The following is a 23,196-nucleotide window of genomic DNA, read 5'->3' on the forward strand; positions in this document are numbered from 1 at the left end:
ATCATATAATAAAAGGAAGATGAAGGCACAAGTTCCCCAGGCCACAAGGCTGATAAGGATTCTGAGTCACATCTGCTCAATCCTGGAGTTCTTGACCTTTCTGGCCCAGGTCTCACTGGCTCCTGGGTACTCTGGCCGCCCCCCCCCCCCCCCCGGGGCTCAAAAGTTAGAGTTTGAGGAAGGAATAAAGCATCAGTATCCCTGCATCCCAGGCCAGCATGCTCTATGGAAGGTGGGCTTCCAAGGGGAGCAGGGTAAATCTCAGAAGTAGCACCAACGAGCCACTGCGTGCAGCCCCACTTCCTGCATCTGTCAGGGAAAGATGACGGGATGCTCAACAGAGGAGGCCGCTACCTCACAGGGAGCTGGCAAGGAGGCAGGAGTGGGAGGCGCTAGGTGGGCAGGCAGAGGCCAACCAACCCCAAGGCCGTGAGCAGATCCAAGGACTTCACACTACACTCCACATGAAGTCTGGTGGAGTTGGGAGCAGACTAGTGCTGTGTTCAAAACAGTAGAAAGTTTTAAAGTTCCCAAGAGGCACACAGTGAGGAGCTGGCTCCTACCCCACCCCCTGGATACCCAGCGCCCCCTCCAGAGACAGACACGCCTGTCAGTTCCCGTTTATCCGTCCAGCCTAAGCACATGTGGGGAACTGGTGGCTTACAGCAAGCTGCACTTTGCCTTCCTCACTCAGCATGTACCAGTTCACCAGGGGGAGGTTAATGAAAGGGTCTGTGATCGAACAAGCTGGGGGGATACCAGGTTACACAGTTAAAGGGGTGTTTAGTCTCTTTTGTTTATTGTTTGTTTTTACTGCAACTGCCTCCCACAAAGAGTAGGATGGCCCCAGGTCTACCAGGGCACAGGACCCTGTGTTTCCCTGGAGATCCTTGGGGCATGTACGTGGAGTGGAACATGCTCAGAGACACAGAAAATCTCCTGCAGCAGCCCAGGAAAGGAGATGGTGCCCAGGCCGGGGTGGGGAGGCAGACGGAGCTGCTGCATGTGGGCTGCGGGGGACAGATGACTCTGGGGTGGGAGCCTGAGTGACATACTCAGGAAAGCATTCAGCTGGGAATAGATTCAATCATTTATGTAAATAAAACACAGAACCTTTTGGGGGAGTGACAGGGGAGCCTCTGGATAAGCTACTTCCACAAAATTCTCTAGAACTTCAGATTTTAGGAGCAGATCTTTAATGCTCCTGTCCTTTCTGTGAGCAAAGCACACACCTGGGATCCAGATCCCCTCCGCCTACTGACCGACTCTCCTAAACAGAATGTAAATACTGCATGGGCACAGAGAACAGTGAAGGAGTGCAATCTCAATGTTTTCACAGATAAACGCTTCAGTGTTTCTTTAAGGGTGACTGCCTTAAGATTTTGCATTTAAATCCTTCATGCCGAAATAAGTCAGTTATTACACGCTGTTACTCTTGTGGGAGGAACTGAAGATGGGGGTGGGGAGGCAGAAGCCACGGAACATTTCCTGGCTACCACATGTATTCCAGAGACTGGGCCAACCTCCTCCCAGACATCCTTTTACTTAATCTGCACCACACCCAAGCTGGTAGACTGTTGCTCCCATTGTACAGATGAATGCAAATAAACTGTGCTCCGTCCCCAAACCAGTAAGTGGTGGAACCGGACTCATTCTTAGAACCAGAAGCAAAACTGCTTTCCTTGAAGCCCATGAAATACTGTTTAAAAATCATCCCAATTGCTTTAGGTTCTGACATCACCCTGAAATATTACCTATCTACTTAGGAGGATACAGGGCAAGGGGAAGGAAATGTTCCTCATACAAGGAAGAATGTGAGTAAATGACAAATAACTAAAGAAATAGGGACTTGAAGGGAGGGCTGTTTCTAAATGTGCAGTCATTCTGTGTCTTAGTCAGGGCACAGCTATTTGGGGTGAGTAACGAATTGTGACACCTAGCGGTACAGACGCTGTGCTCTGACACTGACTGCATGAACCAGTTTTAACTATGATGTTTGAGAAACACCTTCTTATGACGTGTCCAATAGCTCTGGGCAGAAGGGGCCTACCCCACACTGAGCCATGGGTGGAGGCAGGGGAGGACACAGCAATTAGAAACAAGCCAGCAGGGCTTCCCTGGTGGCGCAGTGGTTAAGAATCCACCTGCCCTGGTGGCCAGAAGGTGCAGGACTACAGGGCTCATGGCAGAATAGGGTCAGCAGGATGCCACTCACACTTCAGCTGGTTGCCCAGTAAGAGTTTCACCGCTTGTATATAATAGGACTTTTCTCACATCTCCATTTCTTTTAGCCTTTTGATTGCCAACCTCAATATTCTTCCAAGGCAATTCTGGAATAAACACATTATGAAAAACTGCGCCTTTTTTAATTCCAGGAATCCCAAAGTCAACCCAGCAGCATATTAGGACTAGATGTGATTTCAAGTAAATCCTTTGAAGGGTAGATAACACTGCCTCAGCCTTTCAGGGAAGCTGTGAAGACAGTGGAGGTTGCAGCACAGGAAACAAGGGAGCAGTGGTACTTATAGACATTGGTTAACAGCCACCATGGGGTCTGTAAATTCCAAGATACTTCCAGGATATGCATATTCTCTGTGCATATAGATAGACCAGGTTTTGGCAGCCTGGGGGCAGCCATCTGACAGAGATGCAAGTGCTGGCTGCTGGGAGAGCAAAGGGGCTGTGATAGCATCTGTTATGCCACAGTTTATATAAGTGTAAGTATATACGCTTTCTTTTCAGTTGTCTTTTCAATAAATATATCTCCTTATTTTAAAAAATGGGCCACGGTGACTTTGCTTGAAGAGCTATATACTGTGGTGACATTATTATGGCCTTGTTACGCTACTACCTTTTCTCTGTAGTCCTTCTTGATCTCACATTCATAATATTGAGAAACATATCTCAGGAGGCCTGATGGGTTTTTTTTAGTTAATTAATTAATTTATTTACTTTTGGCTGCGTTGGGTCTTTGTTGCTGTGCGCGGCCTTTCTCTAGTTGTGGCGAGCGGGGGCTACTCTTCATTGCAGCGCGCGGGCTTCTCATTGCGGTGGCTTCTCTTGTTGCAGAGCATGGATTCTAGGCACGCAGGCTCAGCAGCTGTGGCTCGCGGGCTCTAGAGCACAGGCTCAGTAGTTGTGGCTCACGGGCTTAGTTGCTCCGTGGCATGTGGGATCTTCCCGGACCAGGGCTCGAACCTGCGTTCCCTGCATTGGCAGGCGGATTCTTAACCACTGCGCCACCAGGGAAGCCCCCTGATGATGTTTTTTAATTTACTAGAAGATATCTTCCGATAACCCCGGGCACAAAGACTGAACTAACATCTGGATGGATGGATGAGTTAATGTTTTTTTGACTAAAAGATCCAAAAGATAGGGCAGGATCAATGAGATAGGCTGATCATATCTAAGAGAGGCCCAGTGGTTTATCAATATCATTTTCTTTCTTGGCATATCTCACTAAGCTCTGATACAAATTACTTAAGGTTTAATACGATGTCAAATTTATGAGTCTCCTCTAGAATATTAATTTATATGAAGTCACTGAATCATACTGTTTTGAAGTTAGAAGAAACTATGATGTTACTTAACTCAATCCTCTCATTTTAAAATTGAAGAACCCATAGTTGAAGAGATAAAGTATCTTCCCAGGAAAGTGTAGATTTAAAAATACGAAGGATGTTACTTTGCTCAATTATTGCTCAATTATTGCTCAATTATTTGCTCAATTATTTCCCTGACCCTTCTTCCTTACATGCTATTCAATTTTAATAGTGTTCCCCTCTGTCTTCCTGCAATGTGAATATGGTAGGCACTTATGGCTGTATCAAAAAGAAAGTTCAAATTGTGTTTCAAGTGGCTGTGCATTATGTTGTAGCTTATACAGCTTTCTAGAGTATATTTTAAAAATTCCTTCTTATTCCATATTAGCTCATATGGTAGTATAAGATTGATCATTTGATTTTCTAAGTGGGTATAAAATTTTAAACATATACAGTGGTTCTAAGGAAAAGTACTTTTTTTTTTCCTTCAAAATTGTTCTTCATAGTGGTATGTGATCAGGAAGGCAAAAAATCTCAAATTTCTAAACAGCATACAGGCACAAGAGGTCACAGTTAAGGTTACCTTTGGAGTTCTAATTCTGAATTTCCTGAATTTTGTGGGTTTAAATCACAATTTTAATGTTCCATTAATGCAAATTGCCTTTTTTTTTTTTACACTGAATTGTGTATGTCTTTTATTCTGCACTAATGGACATTGTGCTGATTTCTGTGACTATCAAGGAGAGTTCAATATTCTGGTAAAACTCTTTTTAGTTAATGTTTTATTTTTTAAATCCTTTTACTTGAGTTTGACTAAGACAATTTAAAAGCTTTTCTATCAATAACTAATTTTATTTTATAAACACAGAGCAATATGGTTTTGTATATTTAAAATTAAAATGTGCCTTCTGAAAACTTTGAAAAATTAAAAAAAAAAAAAAAAAAAAAAAGAATCCACCTGCCAATGCAGGGGACACGGGTTCAAGCCCTGGCCCGGGAAGATCTCACATGCTGTGGAGCAACTAAGCCTGTGCGCCCCAACTACTGAGCCTGTGCTCTAGAGCCCACAAGCCACAACTACTGAGCCCACATGCCACAATTACTGAAGCCTGCGCACCGAGAGCCCATGCTCCGCAACAAGAGAAGCCACCGCAATGAGAAGCCCACTTGCCGCAACTAGAGAAAGCCCACGCGCAGCAACGAAGACCCAACACAGCCACAAATAAATAAATAAATAATTTTTTTAAAGTCAGTTTAAAAAGAAGAAAAAGAAACAAGTCAGCACCCCAAAAAGGACAGCCCCTTCTCCCCACACTGTGTTTGCTTTCTTTTATCTGAGCTGCAAAGGAAAAGTAGCAGCAACATTTCGTGGTTTCCTTTGCATTGTTGGAAGTGTGGCCTCTCTCAGCCCAGCACTGCAATGAAATGAAGGGACCCCTCAGGTTGGAGAAGGAGGCTTAGGGGTTTGGGCAGAGGCTCTAGTTGCTGACATTTTACTGCTTAAAAATATTCACCACTACAAACAGAAGCTTCCCAAGCTGAACACACTTACTTATGATAGACCAAAAGCCAATAATCCACCTTTTCCTGCTAAAAATCTACTGTACCCTCCTTTTCTGAAAAATGAAAGAGGCTACACAGAGAAGAACCTTCAGACTGGCGGCTGAGGTTTTATAGGGAACTTGACATATGTGCAATTTGAAATTTATTGGGTGCTTACTTTATGCCAGGCAATGTGCTGGGCCCCAGGGAGATGGAGATGAAAGACCTTGGAGGAAACAGGCAGGCAGTGACAACCTAGTGCAACATGTACTAGAAGAGAGGCGGCTCTGGGAACACAAACAAGAGCACCTGATTCAGACTGCAGGTTGGCGGGCTTCACAGAGGGAGGGAAGTCCCTGGGCTCAGTCAGATGACAGAAGGACATTAGCCAGGGGGCAGGCATGGCCGGTACACACAGCAGGGGGGAGAGGGCATGGGTGTCCAGTGGATTACATGTGCTCCCCAAAGGTGGGACAGTCAGGTTAGTTGGCAGGTGGGAGGGGAGAGGAGGCTGAAGCAGAGACGAGATTTCACGGGGTCTTAAAGGGTGTGTTGATTTCAACCTAAAATCTAGGGAGAGCTAGATTTTAGGTAAGGCAGCGGGGTAACGTAATGCAAGAGACTGTGTTACAGAAAAATCCCTCAGGTTTCTCGGATGGATGGGGGTGAGATTGGAGGTAGGAAGGCTGTGTTGTAGAAAGATCCCTCTAGCTGTAGCATGGAAGTGGATTGATGGGCGGAGATCCTGGGGTGAACAGTCTAACATAGGGGTTCACAGGAAAGATGGAGAGAGCCTGGGCCAGGACACAGGAGGGGGATGGGGAACGGGAGGGAGGTGAGGCTGACTCAGGAAGAAGAGATGCTGCGGCTTGGTGACTGGAGGTGGGGGATGAGAGAAAAAGAATCATGGAAGGTACCCCAGTGTTCAGCTCAGGTGAGTGAGTGGACCTGGCAGCCCCTCATCACCACGGGGAACCAGGAGAGGGAACAAGTGTGCAAGTTGTTTAGGTGTGAACATACTAAGGTTTGTTAAAACACAGAAATCCTCTTCCTGTCTCCAAATGCCAACTCCACAAGCAATCTCCCAGAATACACTGATCTGGGCCTAAAACCTCATGCTACCTTTTCTCTTCCACAAAACTGCTCCCCTGCCCCAGCGTCCAGGGTAAGCCTCCCCAGCACTGGCTCACCCAGACCTACCACAGACCCTCTGTCTACACTTTAAGCTCATCCACCCGTCCTCCAGGGACGAGCTTTGCCCTCCTTCAAACCACACTATTCTCCTCCCTCGGTGCACCTCACACGCAGAGCTGTTCTGCTGGGGCCCCGAGGGAGGACTGCAGGGCCAGGGAGGGTCTGATGACAAGAGGGAGAGAGACCCTTAGGGAAACGCAGTTGAGTACCTCCATTCCTTCTCGGGGAGTCCCCGCTTTTCCTTCTCATTCATTAGCTTGCCTGTGAAATCGAAGTAACTCAGATGGAACACCCAGCAGGGGAGGCTCGTGACAGGCAGGGGCCACCCACTCAAGGGTTCCACCAGAGGAGGGGTCACTCTGCCCTGTTATCCTAGGGCATCTAGGCCGTTGTGAGGGTCAGAAGCCCGAAAGTCTTCTGTCTCCTTTACTTGCGGAAACAGGGAATTTTCCCTGGTGAGTATAAGCCTCAAATCACGGACCCCCACCCACCTGGCCAAGGGAAGATATGCCTCACTATCCGGTGGACTCGATTCCAAGCCCCATGTAAGCAGGACCCGAGCACCGCGCACCCCTCGACCAGCCACGTGAATTAGAAACTGACCTCATGCTGCTTTTCTCCAAGAAATGAAGGGTTTTTATCCTCCTTAGCTAACTAGCAGCTACAGAGGTAAACTAAATGAAAACAGGAAAGGATGACCTTACTTTATATTTGCAAATAACACAGAAGGCCAGCAAATAAGCAGCTAGCATTAAGCCAGATAATCGGTTTAGGAAAAAACCCTCTAAGGGCTTTTAAAAGATGCCTCAGTATTTTTCTATTTTCAAACATGTGATCTTTTTGTCCCCTCCCTCCTGTATCCTTTCTCACGATTCCTCTGCTCTCTACACCCAGCTCTATTGCCTACGATTACCTAGCAGGCAGCCCTAGAAATGAGAAGTCTTCAAAGTGGAAAGCCTTTTCCTTTATCTCAATAACCATAACAATCAGAATGGCAGTTAAAGTGTTAGAGGAGAGCTTAGAATTCCCATAAGCTTGAAGATTCTTCTAAAAGCAAACAGGATTTTGCATTTCTGGTAATAATAGAGGGACTTGCTGAAGATCTATCATTTCACTGAGAACTAGAAAAGCTGGAAAACACACACACACACACACACACACACACACACACACACACACACACACACACACACACCTGTCTAACAGTATCAGGGAAGTCTTCCCTTGAGCAGTGTACAGGTCTCTAAGCAGCCTGGAATAAGAGGCTGAGAACCTGTACGAACAACGTGAACTGGTGGCTAAAAGCTTGAGTTCTTGAGTTTCTGAGCTGAGTTCCTGGAAGTCTTATGAGTCCCTGAAGACAAACTTAAAGCTCAGCGCTACTAAGGTGGCCAGGACTAGAGGGTCAAGATTCCAAAGAGAAGGTAAGCACCTTGAGGCAAGTCTGATTTTTGACACCACATTTATTCTTGGGGCATTTGTGGATTCCACAGCAACACAGGGTTACGAGACTCAGAAACCAAGAAGAAGGCCGTGGCCAAGCGGCTGAGATGACAAGAAGAGATGTAGTTAGCTGGAGACTGGACACAGCAAGAGAGAAGACCATTGATCCAGAAGGCAAGTCAACAGAAAATATGCAGATTGAAGCATGGAGAGTAAAAAGGATAGAAAATTCAGAAATTAAATTCAGAAAAGGCCACAGTGAAAGATATGACATATTCAAAATGATATAATAAATGGTCTCTGCAATTATATGAAACACCCAGCACAATGCCAAGTGTAGTTAAAGGTGGGCAATAAATAGTGGCTATTATTATTTTTACCATAATCTTTTAAGTGGCAACTTTGACATGAAAATGTGAAAACTGCCCTATTTCAAAATGAATCCTTTTTATGAACTGTGCATGTCGCAAGGACCTATTTCCCATTTCACTAGAGAACAAGCTGAGGCCAGGTGTGGTTTCATTCAGAGTCCTATAAATTAAAAAAATAAACAGAGCTTCCCGGGTGGCGCAGTGGTTGAGAGTCCGCCTGCCGATGCAGGGGACACGGGTTCGTGCCCCGGTCTGGGAAGATCCCACATGCCGCGGAGCGGCTAGGCCCGTGAGCCATGGCCGCTGAGCCTGCGCGTCCAGAGCCTGTGCTCCGCAACGGTAGAGGCCACAACAGTGAGAGGCCCGCATACCGCAAAAAATAAATAAATAAACAAACAAATGAAAATTTAAATTAAAACCAAGGGAGAAAATTCAGTAAGTTTCTCAGTGAGATTAGAGATTTTAATTATGACTACATACTACTTTATATGTAATATCATATTATGGAAATGGATATCATTATTAGTCTGAAATGTATGATTCCCCCAGCAAGCATCAGTGTCCAGGAAGGGCATGAAAGCATTAATTACACTTCAATTAACATATCTGCATAAATAATTCTATTTATCTGTGAAAATCACACAACCCTATTGATGCTTTTTCCTCTTCAAATATAAAACAACATCTCCCTGAATCCTTGAAAAGTGGTTTGTTTTTATATTTTAGAGTTTGTGTGCATAGGTGGTGACTGCTTATTTAGTCAATTTATATGTGTGTATGTTTTGTGACTTTTGTTTTTTCTTTTTCCAGGCATCCATTCCAAAAACACACAAATGTGAGATTAGAACTTTTGAAAATTTGGAAACAATCTTCTAAGAGCATGCCACAACCTTGTAAAATGTTCTTTGCAAAGAGACATGTTAATTACATCACAGATAATGGCATGCATCATTTGACAGCTACATGACACCAGATGGAACTGGCCCAGCATGGAGATTATTCAGCCTATGTGTCCTCCAGGGGAAACAGAATTTCATCTTCCAATCTAATGCTCCTCCCTTCCTGTCTTAATTCTCTCTTCCTGTGTCCCATCCTCAAACCTCCAACGTGGCTCTGATAAAAATATTTGTAGGTGAATACGAAACTAACACAGAAGAAAATGCTCCCAGTGTAACCAACAAAAGAAATATGGCCCAAGCCTGCCCAGGCAGGCTTTCCTGCTCCGCCACCCTTCGCCACATTGTCTCAGCCACAAGTCCTTTATCCAGCTGGCATGTCAGCCTCAATCCTCACTTTAGGACAGAAATGCTCTGGGACCCCGGGAGCCAACAGTGAAGGAGAAGTAGGGAGGGAGGAGGAGGACTGACTTGGCTTAGAAAGCAGTTGAAAACCCTGGAATCTCCTCTCTCTGCACCTTGACCTGATAAAGCTTTCAAGGAAGGGGGCACAACTGTGCTAAGTGCATCTGCTCAGGCCCGACTGCTGCTCCCACCTGTACCTCTGCTCTGCTGACCCCACATCTGCTGTGCCCTTATCCCCATGGAACATGATCCACCCTTCACAGCCCAGCTCAAGGCTACCTCTTCTATGGGACTATTCTTGAGGACCCAGCCCTCCAACCACAGCCTCCCAGGGTCCGTATGACACAGTTTGGCACTTAATTATTTTCTGTCTTCTACTGCTGTCTTTCCCTGAATCTAAGGCCTTCCCTCAGCTTCCCATTCAATGTTTCTGAAGTGGAGATGCATCATAGCATAAAATAATAGGTTTATTATGAGAATGTTTCCCCTCTTCATCCCCTGCCTGGAAAGCTGTCACTACATTGTTAGCCGTGTGGAGAGTGAGGGAATGTGGGGCTGGCTCACAGTGGTAACTGCAGCTGCAGGAACCAGATCTCAGCTCTGCCTGGAGCTCCCCGGGTCTCTGGACAACACTGCGCATGCTCGTGTCTGAAAGGCTGGGTGCAGAGGACAGGACAGGACGGGGGATGACAGGTGTGTAAAGCAGGAGTGGAAGGGTGAGTGCACTGACATTACGGTTGACCCTCTAGGGGAACATCAACTAGGTTGCCTGCAGCCAGCACTTGGTTGCCATGTGCCTGCACCAGGAACCATGTGAGGCAATAGGGAAGCAGAGAAGAGGCAGGCAGGACTGTGTGAGCAAAAAGCCCAGATGCAGAGAAGAAGGCGCGTGGACAAGAAGTGTGGGAACCTGATGAGAGGGCATCATCTCTGACCCAGAGAGGGGCAGGAGCGGGAGCGTTAAGAGTCCTTCCAGAGGAGGTGACCTTGGAAGAAAATGGAGACGTTCAGCAGGCTGATGGGGGAACGGGGATCAGTTGGTGGAGATGATGTCTAACAGACAACTGCGTGTCTCAGGAACAGAAGCAACAGACAAGGTGGAGAGCAAGGACTTCGACACTGACGGTCCTGGGTCTGAGGGAGTCCCAGCTCCATCTCTTACAAACTGTGTGACACTGCTCACTTCATTTAATCTCAGAGTCAACCTTTCATGGCTGTCATGAAGTTTAGAGGTCACAGATGTCAAGCACCATGGAGAGCTCCTGGTACTCAGTGAAGGATAGCTGCATCTGCTGCATCATCACCACCAACATCATCATCACTATCACCATCACCATCACTACCACTATCACCATCACCACTTGACAAAGGTCTGTAAGGTAAGATCACACGGGAAGGGGCAGAGAGGGGCTGTAGACTGGGAGGGAAAGCAGGCTGGAACCAGGTGGCAGGACCTCAGAAACCAGGTGAAGGTGCATCATTCTGTGGGTAGTGGGGACTGTCATGAATTTTTTTTTTTTTTTTGCGGTACGCGGGCCTCTCACTGTTGTGGCCTCTCCCGTTGCGGAGCACAGGCTCCAGACGCGCAGGCTCAGCGGCCATGGCTCATGGGCCCAGCCGCTCCACGGCATGTGGGATCCTCCCAGACCAGGGCACGAACACGTGTCCCCTGCATCGGCAGGCAGACTCTCAACCACTGCGCCACCAGGGAAGCCCTGTCATGAATTTTTAAAGCCAGCTTTAGGAAAAGAAGCCCAGAGGGGATCTGAAGGACCAACAGGATGGAAAGGGAGGAGAATGGGACCTTTGTGGGGCTAGTGCCCCCACCCCCTCCAGCTGCATATTGGTTGCCATCAGCTCACTACTGCTTCTCACAGAGCAGCGTCCTTGGTTAAATGAGAGCCACCTCACTCAAGAGGTTTTATGCCCCCTCCCCTCCTCACTGGCAATGACTGACTGGCATGGGGGTACAAAAGGAAGTACTCTTTGCCTCAAAGTGGGACAACTCTATGGTGCACTTCACGCTCCAGAACTCCCCGTGGGATCAGGCTGAGGCTGGTCTCCAGCTGACACCACATCATTGCTCAGGTCCTTCCCCAGCACCATCCTGCTCCCCTCATTTCCCTCTCCTGAGAGCACCCCTGCAATAAATTCTGGGCAAGCAAATCCCTATCTCAAGCTCTGCTGTTAGTGCCCTGCCCAGATGCCCTTACCAGCTGATACATCCCCTCCTGCAGCTGCTACGGGCATTAGCTACTAATGGTTCACACCTACAACCTTCTCAGGAGAACTGCCCTTGGCTGATGGGAGCCATCTCCTCCAGAGATGCCTGCCAGGTGATGCCCTGTGATAGGCAGAATTCTAAGATGACCCCCAGTGACCCATGCCCCTCCCCTCCAGTGTGGGAAGGATGGTAAACAGGACACAGGTCACTCCCATGATTATGCTACATTCTGTGGCAATGGTGAAGGAATTCTGCAGATGTAAAGAAGGTCTCAAATCAGTTGAAAATGAGTTAATCAAAAGGGAGATGATCTGGGTGGGCCTCCTTTAAAGGAGGGCTTAGTTCTTCCCTGAGCTAAGAGACTCGAGGCAGGGGAGACGCTCCTCCTGCTGACCTTGAAGAAGCAAGTTGCCATGGGGCTCCACAGCTGCGAGGACATGAATTCTGCCTGCAACCATATGAGCCTGGAAGAAGACCCCAACCTCAGGTGCGACCCGGCTGACACCTGAGGGCCTGACTGGGGACCTAGCTGGGCCATGCCCAGACTCCGTGCCCAGACTCCTGAAAGTGTGAAATAATAAATGGGCGTTGTTTTAAACTACTAAATGTGTAATTTTTATGTAGCATAGAAAACTAGTATGTGCCCACTCCCCTGGCTGGCTGGCACAGCTGGCCTCTAGTGGGACAAGCTCCAGGGTGATTCATACTCCAGAGCTCCCTCCTGGGATCAGGCTGAGGCTAGACTTCTCCTGAGACCACATCCTTACTCACTTTCCCCCTGCCCTATCCTGCTTCTCTCACTCTTGAGAGCACTCCAACAATACATCTCTGGCAGAAATCCCCATCTTGGCTTCTGCTTCTGGGGAACGGGATGCAAGAGACCCCATGATCAATTCCACACTGAATTTGTTATTAGTTACAATCTCCTTAAAGAGGTGAGAAAAGCTAGATAAAGTGTGAGGGATGACACAGAGTTCACGGCTGACGACCAAAACACAAGCAGATCCATGTCACCAGTGGAAATGAGTGGGGATGACACACAGACTATCATGTTGACCATTACTCTCCATTACTTTCAACTTGGGGTTTTATTTTGCCCTTCTTTTATTTATTCTCAAAAAGACGAGAGCTAGCACTCCATGAATTAAAGACACATCGGCCCCAGGCCTCCACAAGGCAAACCTTTTTTTTTTCTTTTTTAGAGCGGCTCATGAAGCACCTTTGTCTCTTGTACACAAGGCACCAATGTTTTACAAAAGGTAAAGTGTGCAAAGAAAAGGACTGGGACTTGGCCCATCCACAGAATTAATAAGCTCCTTGGCCCTGAACAACTGATGATTTATTACTATGTGCCACATAAACCACAGACTTTTTTGTTTGTTTTACTACTTTCAACCAAAATTATATCTTAAACCAGAGGTTCTTAATCTAGAAGAGAATTCAGGGGGGGTGTGAACTTGGATGGAGAAAAATATGTACATTTTTATTTTTATTAACCTCTCACTGAAATTTAGCATTTCCTTTTGTTATAAATGTAGGCAGCCAAGACACGGAAGCAACCTAAATGCCCATGGACAGATGAATGGATAAAGCAGATGTGGTACACATAGACAATGGAGTATTACTCAGCAATAAAAAAATAAATGCCACTTGCCAGCAACACGGATGGACCTAGAGATGATCAAACTAAGTGAAGTAAGCCAGAAAGGGAAAGACAAATATCATATATCACTTATACGTGGAATCTAAAAAAATGATACAAATGAACTTATTTACAAAACAGAAACAGACTCACAGATACAGAAAACAAATTTACAGTTACCAAAGGGGAAAGGGAGGAAAAGGGATAAATTAGGGGTTTGGGATTATCAGATACACACTACCATATATAAAATAGATAAACAACAAGGTCCTACTGTATAGCACAGGGAACTATACTCAGTATCTTGTAATAAACTATAGTGGAAAAGAATATGAAAAAGAATATGTATATATATATGTATAACTGAATCACTTTACTATATACCAAAAACTAACACAACATTGTAAATTAACTATACTTCAATAAATAAATAAATGTATGTAGGCAGCAAAGCACAGAAGTATTAGATAGACATGTGACTGTCACCAATAGAAATCTGAGATATTTGCACATCATATTACAGTTGTAGAGTCCTTGAAATATTGTTTATGCTCTTCAAAACTTCAAAAGATCTCATTATTTAATGTATTAATAAAAAGCAGGTATATTACTATGCCATAAATGAAGGTTTTCTTTTTAATATTTTGATAGCTGAATTTCAGGAAAGCTGCCTACCTCCACTTCATTTAGTTGTTTTTCTGGGGTTTTATCTTGTTCCTTCATCTGGTACATAGTCCTCTGCCTTTTCATTTTGTCTATCTTTCTGTGAATGTGGTTTTCATTCCACAGGCTGCAGGATTATAGTTCTTCTTGCTTTCTGCTCAGGGAACAATTCTGAGGTCTCTTCACCTTAATGATCCAGGTGGGCGGGACAATAACAGCAGCATGAGCCCCAGGGAGCAGGGTTCCTCAGTCTGATGCAGCATGAAGCAGGTCACCTTATTGTGAAACGCCTGCTTGCACCAAGAACAGCTTATAGCCACAGCCTCTTTACTGTGGAAGGAGAATTTTTGCTGGAAGCCAATGTAAAAGGAAATTTTTCCAATCGGAGCCCATCTCAAACTGGTTGTGCCGTTCACATGCAACTGCCAGCTGAATTTCAATATAGTTGGTTTCTTTAGAAATTGGTGTATTTTATAATATGCACTTAAAAACATTATTCTGAGAAGGAGGCCATAAGCTTCCCCCAGCTGCCAAAGGGGTCCATGCACAAAAATGATCAAGGACTTTTGTCTAAATGGAAAACAATACAATGAGCGGCACCATCCTGTGGTTTCTGAAACGCTTCAAAATATGCTTCCAAAGCTGCAGAAAGAAATGCTGTGTTGTTTCAGTCTTCACAGGATATATGAACTCCCTGGTCTCAGCAGTTAAAAATATACCGTCCATTACATTTTATGACAGGTTCAAGGCCTGAGCTCAAAATCACCCCAGGGCCCCTGGGGTTTTAAGAATTTGGTCCTGGATAGGTATTTTGGGCCAGGGTACAGCAGAGCTGCTTCAATGCTGAGAGTTATATGAAAGCATCTGTTTCCCTGTGTGAGCCTATAGGAGGGGGAGGGTAGTGCGAGTGGGTTCTCTGGGCTACATGTAGTGTTCACTGCCTTTACAAAAAAGAATCCTGACCTCTCCAGGGCAGGCATGCTGCTTCATGAGCCCTGAGAGGGTACCTAGAAAGCTGAGAAGCCTGCCCCAGACCTTGGTGGTGTGTGAAAACCCTGAACCGTGACTGAGATGAAGAAGAGAGTCAAAATACTGACCCCACAAGATTTCCAAGCTCATCAAACCACAGTGGGCCTATCTGCCCAGCTTGGGGGCGAACTAAGCCAGCACAATTTCTTTGAATGATTTGCAGCTTAGCTTCACTTCATTAGCAAGAGAAGAAAGTAGCTCCCCTCAAACCTGTAATAAAACAAGGCCATTAAGATTCCAGTGAATTTCATCAAAACTCATTCACTCTTGGGTCTATTCCATTCTTCTTCTTGTCTCTCTGTTTCCACTGGATTTGGCAAAAATCACCAACAGTTGCCATGTTGCGAGATCCAACAGACACCCCTCCTCTATCCTCATCTTTCCAGACCCCCGCAGGCATTTCATGTGGTTGAATCTCTTCTTCTTGAAGCTCATCTTTCCCTGAGTCCCCCAGGGGATGGCTCACTCCTCCAGTCCCCCCTGTTCCTTGTCCTCTAAGATGATATCTAAAGCAACACGTGGCATTTATTGGTTAACCTATCCCCCCCGCAAACTAGACTGAACTCTTTGGGAGCAAAGGCCATGTCACATTCATCTCAGCATGTCCCAGGACATGGGACAGAGCAGACACTCAATAAACATTTCCTGAGATGTACATAAACTGAAATGGACATTCACCCCAAAAGGAAAGAACCCTCCTTATAAAGGCAGCATTATTCCACAGATCAATCCTACACCTACAGTTAATGTCCAATATACATATAAACAGCTTACTAAGCATTTACCTGAACCTTTATTTCTTTGCTCTACCATTACTTCCTTTCAGTGTTTATATCTCATACTTCTTTACTGCTTTTCTTTTCAAATCTTCCCTCCTTCTTAACCTTGGCTATTTTAAACATCTTTAAGCTCAAAAGAAGCAGTGTCACACCTATCCACAAAAACCTTCTTAAACCACTTAATAGATACCATTTATTATACCTCTGAGCTAGAGCTTTTGGTTTTACTGGATACTGTGGGATCTTAATCCAGTAATAAAAGAGACAGACACTGGCTTCTTATTTGTGGGAAAGGGCTGGAACATTGGCAAACAGACGCTCTGAGTGAGGTCTCCTTTTCTTTTGGTCTCTTTAGCATTGGCACCTGTCACATTTGAATTCAACTGACATTGATCAATCACCAATACCCAAGACAGGGCTACATGCTTTTATAAGTTATCTGGTACAATCTCACCATAGGTATTTTTTCCCCAAATTGTGAAACTCAAGCTTCAACAAATTAAGTCTGTATATGTATCATTTTAGAGTTTACTAATATGATCTCAAGAGACTGTTACAATTGTCTCAAAAAGGAATCACAGCAGAATACTCTGAACCATCACTACATTTCTGGAACCTTAGCAAACAAATAATAAAAGAGCAGAAATAATTTATCATATCCTCTCCTCATTTCTCCCTCTTCTATTTGGGTAAGGCTTATTTCCTTTCCCACCCAGGCATTAGATGGAAACTCTGTACAAATTTAACATGACCTATGAGTCTTAAATAATTTAGAGAACGGAAACAAAAATCTCATCTTCTTCCAGGGCAAATATAATACTAAATAGCCCTGCCCTCAAAAATTTTAAATCTGAAAAATAAAGAAAACAACTCCATTTATAATAGCATCAAAAACAACAAAACACTTAGGAATAAGTTTAACCAAGAAGGTAAATGATCTATAAGTCATTGATGGAAGAAACTGAAGATGACACAAATAAATGGAAAGATATCCAGTGTTCATGGATTAGAAGAATTAATATTGTTAAACTGTTCACACTACCCAAAGTGATCTACAGGTTCAATGCAATCCCTATCAAAATTGCAATGGCATTTTTCACAGAAATAGAAAAAATAATCTTAAAATTCATGTGGAACCACAAAAGACCCGAAATAGCCAAAGCAATCCTGAGAAAGAAGAACAAAGCTTGAGGTATCACACTTTCTGATTTCAAAGTATACTACAAAGCTACTAGTAATCAAGGAACTTCCCTGGTGGTCCAGTGGCTAAGACTCTGCGTTCCCAATGCAGGGAGACAGGGTTCAATCCCTGGTCAGGGAACTAGATCCCATATGCCGCAACTAAGAGTTCGCGTGCCACAACTAAAGATTCCACATGCCGCAACTAAAGATTCCACATGCCACAACTAAAGATCTTGTATGCCACAATGAAGATCCCAAGTGCCTCAACTAAGACCTGGCACAGCCAAATATATAAATAAATACTTTTTAAAAAAAAAAGCTATAGTAATCAAACCAGTCAGGTACTGGCATAAAAACAGACACATAGACCAATGGAAGAGAATCAACTTCCCAGAAATAAACCCATGCCTATATGGTCAACTAATACTCGACAAAAAAGTCAAGAATACTCAATGAGGAAAAGATTCTCTTCAATAAATGTTGTTGGGAAAACTAGATATCCACATGCAAAAGAATGAAACTGGAGCCCTATATTATGCCACTCAAAAAAATTAACTCAAAATGGATTAAAGATTTAAATATAAAACTTGAAAGCATAAAACTCTGAAAAGCTTTTTGACATTGGTCTTGGCAATGATTTTTTGGATATGACACTAAAAGTATAGGCAACAAAAGCAAAAAGCAAAAATGAGCAATGCTAATCAAACTAAAAAGCTTCCATACATCAAAATAAATGACCAACAAAATGAAAAACCAATCTACTGAGTGGGAGAAAATATTTGCAAGCCATATATCTTGTAAGGGGTTAATATCCAAAATATATAAGGAACTCATACAACTCAATAGCAGAAAAACAAATAATCTGATTTAAAAATGGGCAAAGAACCTTAATAGACATTTTTCCAAAGAAGATATACAAACAGCCAACAGGTACACAAAAGGTGTTCAAAATCACTAATCAGGGAAATTTAAATCAAAATCACAATGAGATACCACCTCACAGCTGTAAGAATAGCTATTATCAAAAAGACAAGCGATAACAAGTGTTCGTGAGGATGTGGAGAAGGGAACCTTTGTACACTGTTGGTGGGAATGTTAAGTTTGTGCAGCCATTATGGAAAGCAGTATGGAGGTTTCTCAAAAAACTAAAAATAGACCTACCATATGATTCAGCAATCTCACTTCTGGGTATATATCCAAAGGAAATGAAATCACTGTCACAAAGAGATATCTGCACAGCCATGTTCATTGCAGCATTGTCTACAGTAGCCATGACATGGAACCAACCTCAATGTGTGTCAACAGATGAATGGATAAAGATGTCTCTCTCTCTCTCTCTCTCTCTCTCTCTCTCTCTCTCTCTCTCTCTCTCTCACACACACACACACACACACACACACACACACACACAGGAATATTATTCAGCCACAAAAAAGATGGAAATCCTACCATTTGCAGCAACATGGATGAACCTTGAGGACATCATGCTAAGTGGAATAAGTCTGACAGAGAGAGACATATACTGTATGATCTCACTTACAGGTGGAGAGTAGATTGGCAGTTTCCAGAGGTGGGGGTGGGGGTGGGCGATGGGTCAAAGAATACAAACTTCCAGTTACAAGATGAATAAGTTCTGGGGATCTGGTGTACGGCGTGCTGACTACAGTTAACAGTTATGTACTATATACTTGAAACTTGCTGAGAGAGTAGCTCTTAAATGTTCTCTCCACACACAAAAAAAGAAATTGGAACTATGTGAGGTGACAAATGTGCTAACTAATCTTATTGTGGAAATCATTTCACAATATATCCATACGTCAAATCATCACGTTGTACACCTTACACTTAACACAATGTTATATGTCACTACTATCTCAATAAGGCTGGAAAATTTTTTGAAATCTAATTTAGGAGACATAACAAGCCTTCCAGCCCAGCCAGCCATTCTAGAACTGTCCCTCCTCACCCATGAACAAGACTCCTCATCACTGCTTATGAAAGTTGCCTTGGACCCCTTGCTCTTCCTCTTCCCCCAACCAAAGTTCAAGGTGGATCCCAATACCTCCTCCTCCAAGACATTTTCCCCAAGTGCCTCTCTGTTACCCAGCAACAACCACCATTGGTGCCACTCATTTGGGCTTTCACTTATTGTTGCAGGTTGTATTTCCCAAAGATGGTTACAAAATATCTCCCACTCTACTTCTGCAATGTGACCCTGCTACCTCCTCCGTCAAGAGGTGGAGTCTAATTCTACTCCCTTTGAATATGGGTGGGTCTCAGGACTTACTAGTAACCATTAAAAGACAATGGGAGTGATGCTATATGACTTCCAGGCCAGGTTAGAGTAAGCCATGTGGCTGCCACCATATGCCCTCGGGATGCTTGCTCTGGAAGAAGCCGATGGCCATGCAGGAAGCATGCTCCCCTAAACCTCCAGACTACCATGCTGGAGGTGCCAGGCCCAGCTGAGCCCAGCCTTCCAGCCATCACTACCAAGGTGCCGTCTATGCGAATGAAGAAGCTTGGATGTACATCTTCCAGCCCCAGCTGTTCCAGCTCTGAGCCATACAAGTCTCCTCCAGCTGAGGCCCCAGCATTGTGTAGCAGCGGTGAGCTATGCCCAATGTGCCCTGTCCAAATTCCTTGCCCATAGAACCTTTGAGCACAATAAAATGGCTGTTGTTTTGCACCATTAAGTTTAGGGTGGTTTGTTAAGCAGTAGATAACTGAAACACCCATATTTTGTGATGCATAGTTATTGACAAGTGTCATAGGTAGAGACCATGTCATTCTTTGATAAATCTTCCACTGTATCAGGCACAACAATGTGCACATATGTGCTGAACAACTTTCATTCAGTCATTCAACAAACACTTCTTTAGAATGCCAGAGTGCATTGGGGTTTACAAAGATGAATAAGGTATCATTTTACCTTGTAGGGAGACTACAGAATTTCTTTAGATGGAGACAAGACCTGTTTACAAATAATTCTAACACAAACCTAAAGAGACACAAAGTGTCGCGAGAATTTATAGGAAGACACCCTTTCTTATCAAATTGAAGGATGGATGAAGTATTTGATAGGACAAAGTGCATGGGCAGGCGAGAGGTAAGAGTGGGGTGTGTGAGAGAGTGACTGTGTGGATATTCTAGATGGAATATAGGCAGAAAAGCACAGAGCGTGTCCCATGTCTCAGGAAGAACAGGAAAAGGACCAATCATGTGATTCCAGTCAAGAATTTTTGCTCAATGGATGAAAAGTAAGGGCGTAGCATCACTTACTTTAGGGGAGTAGCAAATTTAGGGGATGACTTACATCTTAGTGCCGTATGACATGGAGGGCAGAGCCCCTCTTCCACAAAATGCCAGCCTCTGGTCCCAGCAACCTGAATGTCTGTGGTCCATCTCTCTCCCCAGCTCCCCTGCCTCCCCTTGGGACAGATGACGGGGGTACTTAACGGCCTCCACTTCAAGGACTACCCTAATTTGAAGTTTCAAAGAAAACCTCAAAGAAACAAAAAAAATCCTCTAGACTTGTAAAACACATCATAAAAGAGTGGTCCTGCTAACTATATAAAACAGCATTTATGTCTTCAACTTCAGGCCACTGAAAAGCCCAGTAAAGGCCTTTTATTGGACTAGGGAAGTGTCTCCAGGAACTTTAAACACAGCACGATTTGTACCAAGGATAAGCTCGTCTACAATGATTCATAAGCACTGATGGACTCTCAGGGGCCCCAAGGACAAAGCTGTCTGAAATGATTCACACAGCTCCCATGAATTATCTGGAGTCCATGAACCAGCATTCTTGACATAACTAGGGCCAAGGATGACGGAAATATTTTTGTCTTTTTCATAAAGTCTTAATTAGTTGATCCATTTTCCACTAAATCTCGGCCTATTTGCACTTTTGCATTGATATTCCATATGATCACTTTTAAAAAAGGACAGAAAGAAAAAGAAAAAATCGTTAACACTTTTTGGTGTTCCCCTTCAAAGACATTGTCCCAACCCCTTTCTGTTAAAAGAAACAGCTGAATTTTATGTTCTTGAAATAGTATTTCTGTGGCACTTAAGGTTTCTTTGATCTTAACCTTTTCAGTGGGTAAGTTAATACCACTTTTTATATTGGAAAGGGAAACATAAATGACTAAAGCTTTTATAAGTTACCCTCCTCAATCAGGGTAAATTTGACCATAATCTTTAAATGCATATTCTGGAAATCCAGCTATAAAGATCCCACAGATATCCCCCACACAAACAAACCACGTGTTTATAAGCAGATCAGTTCACACCCCGGGGGGGAACAAAGATGTGCCAAGGAGAAAAAGCCAGGGCTGCAATTCAGATAATTACCTGTAATTGAAAATCCCTGCTTGGTTTCGTATGCCTGGCCATCCTGTCAGGAACAAAAATACCTTTGAGGAATGACCACCAATGGTAAAAAGAGGGCTAACCCCCAAATTAAAGATGACTCCTGTTAAAGTTGACTTTTTAAAAAAGAACCAGCCACCCTTTCACAGGACCACGTCCGCTGGGGCCCCAGCCTCCCTGATGTCACTCCCAGGTCTGGGCTGCTCCTTGAAGTGATGCTGTTTCTACCAGATTCCAAGGACTTTGCACACCTCATTACTATGAGAGACAGCACCTGACATTTTAACCCTGTTCTTCCCTAGAAAAGTTATATTCTAAACCTAGGGCATGCAAAAAACTAAGCTGTTCTCCATCGAACATTCATCTGTTATCTTTCAAGTGTCTTCTGCTATGTAGAATATGAATTATTGCCCCAAACGCTGAATGCTGATGCTTTAATTTGAAGGGCAGGGCTTGCCCAGACATCAAATTCCAGAATGGGAGCGAATTAGATGCCATTCACAATGAACACTCATTCTACCATCAAGCTTGCGTGAACTGTCAATCTTCATTTCCTCACCTGTAGACTGGAAAGAATGATGTTCCCAAGTTATTTGTCCTGACACCGTTTCCCCATCTGCACGAGTGTAACTTTCAACTTCTCCCTCTACAGGCTAATGAGCCACCTGACTTCTGACCCTGAACCTAGGAGTATCCTGGTTCTGGAGAACACTGCTAGCTCGACAACCCACCCACCTGCCACTCAGCAGAGGCCTCCTGATAACACTCGTGTACCTAAGGAAGTTGGCTCATACCGAGAGCCCACTGGGCCTTGCTGTTGTCAGGGCCCTGCGCTGTGATCACCTTGCCCGAGAAATTTCTCACACAGGCCAAGGAGTGGGCATGTGGCAAGAAGCCACTGACTTTCAAGTATCTAGGCCAGTGGTGACAGTATTAAACACCAAGAGTCTGAAACGACCAATGCCTTCTCTGGGAGTTGCTGTGTGCCAGGGAGAGAACAAGAGAGGCCGGGGCTAGGAGCAGTGCAAAGTGTGGAGAGTACATGCACCTCCGTGGACAGCCTTCTCGGTGAGCCCCTCACAGCAACACTTTGTTAATCTCACCACACGGACAGCAGTGAAACACCGAGAGGCAAAGCGATAGCCTGTAACTGTCCAAAAACAAATACGCGTTACGGCACTGCCCCAACACAGGAGGCACAAACCCTGGTGAGGCTCTTGGAGGGCGTCAGGGGAGTCTTCGAGCTCATGGATTCACAGAACCCTTGGGGCTCAGAGGAGCGGTTTCCCACGAGAAGAAACATTCCTCTAGAACGGCACTGTCCAATACAGTCGCCGTTAGCTTCATGTGCCTATTTAAATTTGAACTTGTTAAGATGCAATACAATTTAAAATTCAGTTCCTCTGTTGTACTAGCTACATTTCCAGTGTTCGGGAGCCACGTGGAGCTAGGGCCTGCTGTACTGAACAGGACACACCAAGAACATTTCCACCATCACAGCACCCATCCAGCAAACATTTTTAAATTCGTCTCTCTGGGAACCCGGAGACCCTCTTGGATGACAGAACAGCAAATTTCAGCATCTGCTCAGAGCCATAACAGAAAATTGCACTTGAAACAGGATATTTCCTTGTAACATAAGGATTCCAAATGGCCCAAGCTCATGATGCAAGATAGAGATGCTTTGTTCAAAGCCAAAATCAGTGTTTTGTGACTTTACCCTGAGAAAGTGAGGAACCCGGGGATGAGAATATAGCTATCCACTGGACTGGGGGACCCTGATGGTCTAGCAGCAGCAATAGGGTGCTAAAAGCTGTGGTCTCATGTCAGTGGAGAGTGGCTGTGGAAGGCTGAATGGTCCTCCGTCAGGCATTCCTCACATTCACAGCAGCATGTCACACTACACACTT

The 23,196-nt window shown here is 44.5% G+C and overlaps 1 protein-coding gene across 1 annotated transcript in view; it reads right to left on the reverse strand.

Annotated features, from left to right (window-relative positions):
* ITGA9 (integrin subunit alpha 9) overlaps nt 1-23,196 on the reverse strand; it is a 354,686-nt gene that overhangs the window by 181,140 nt on the left and 150,350 nt on the right. The gene's annotated exons all lie outside the window — the stretch shown is intronic.

This window comes from Phocoena sinus, chromosome 11 (genome assembly GCF_008692025.1).
Source record: "Phocoena sinus isolate mPhoSin1 chromosome 11, mPhoSin1.pri, whole genome shotgun sequence".
NCBI classification, from domain to species: domain Eukaryota; kingdom Metazoa; phylum Chordata; class Mammalia; order Artiodactyla; family Phocoenidae; genus Phocoena; species Phocoena sinus.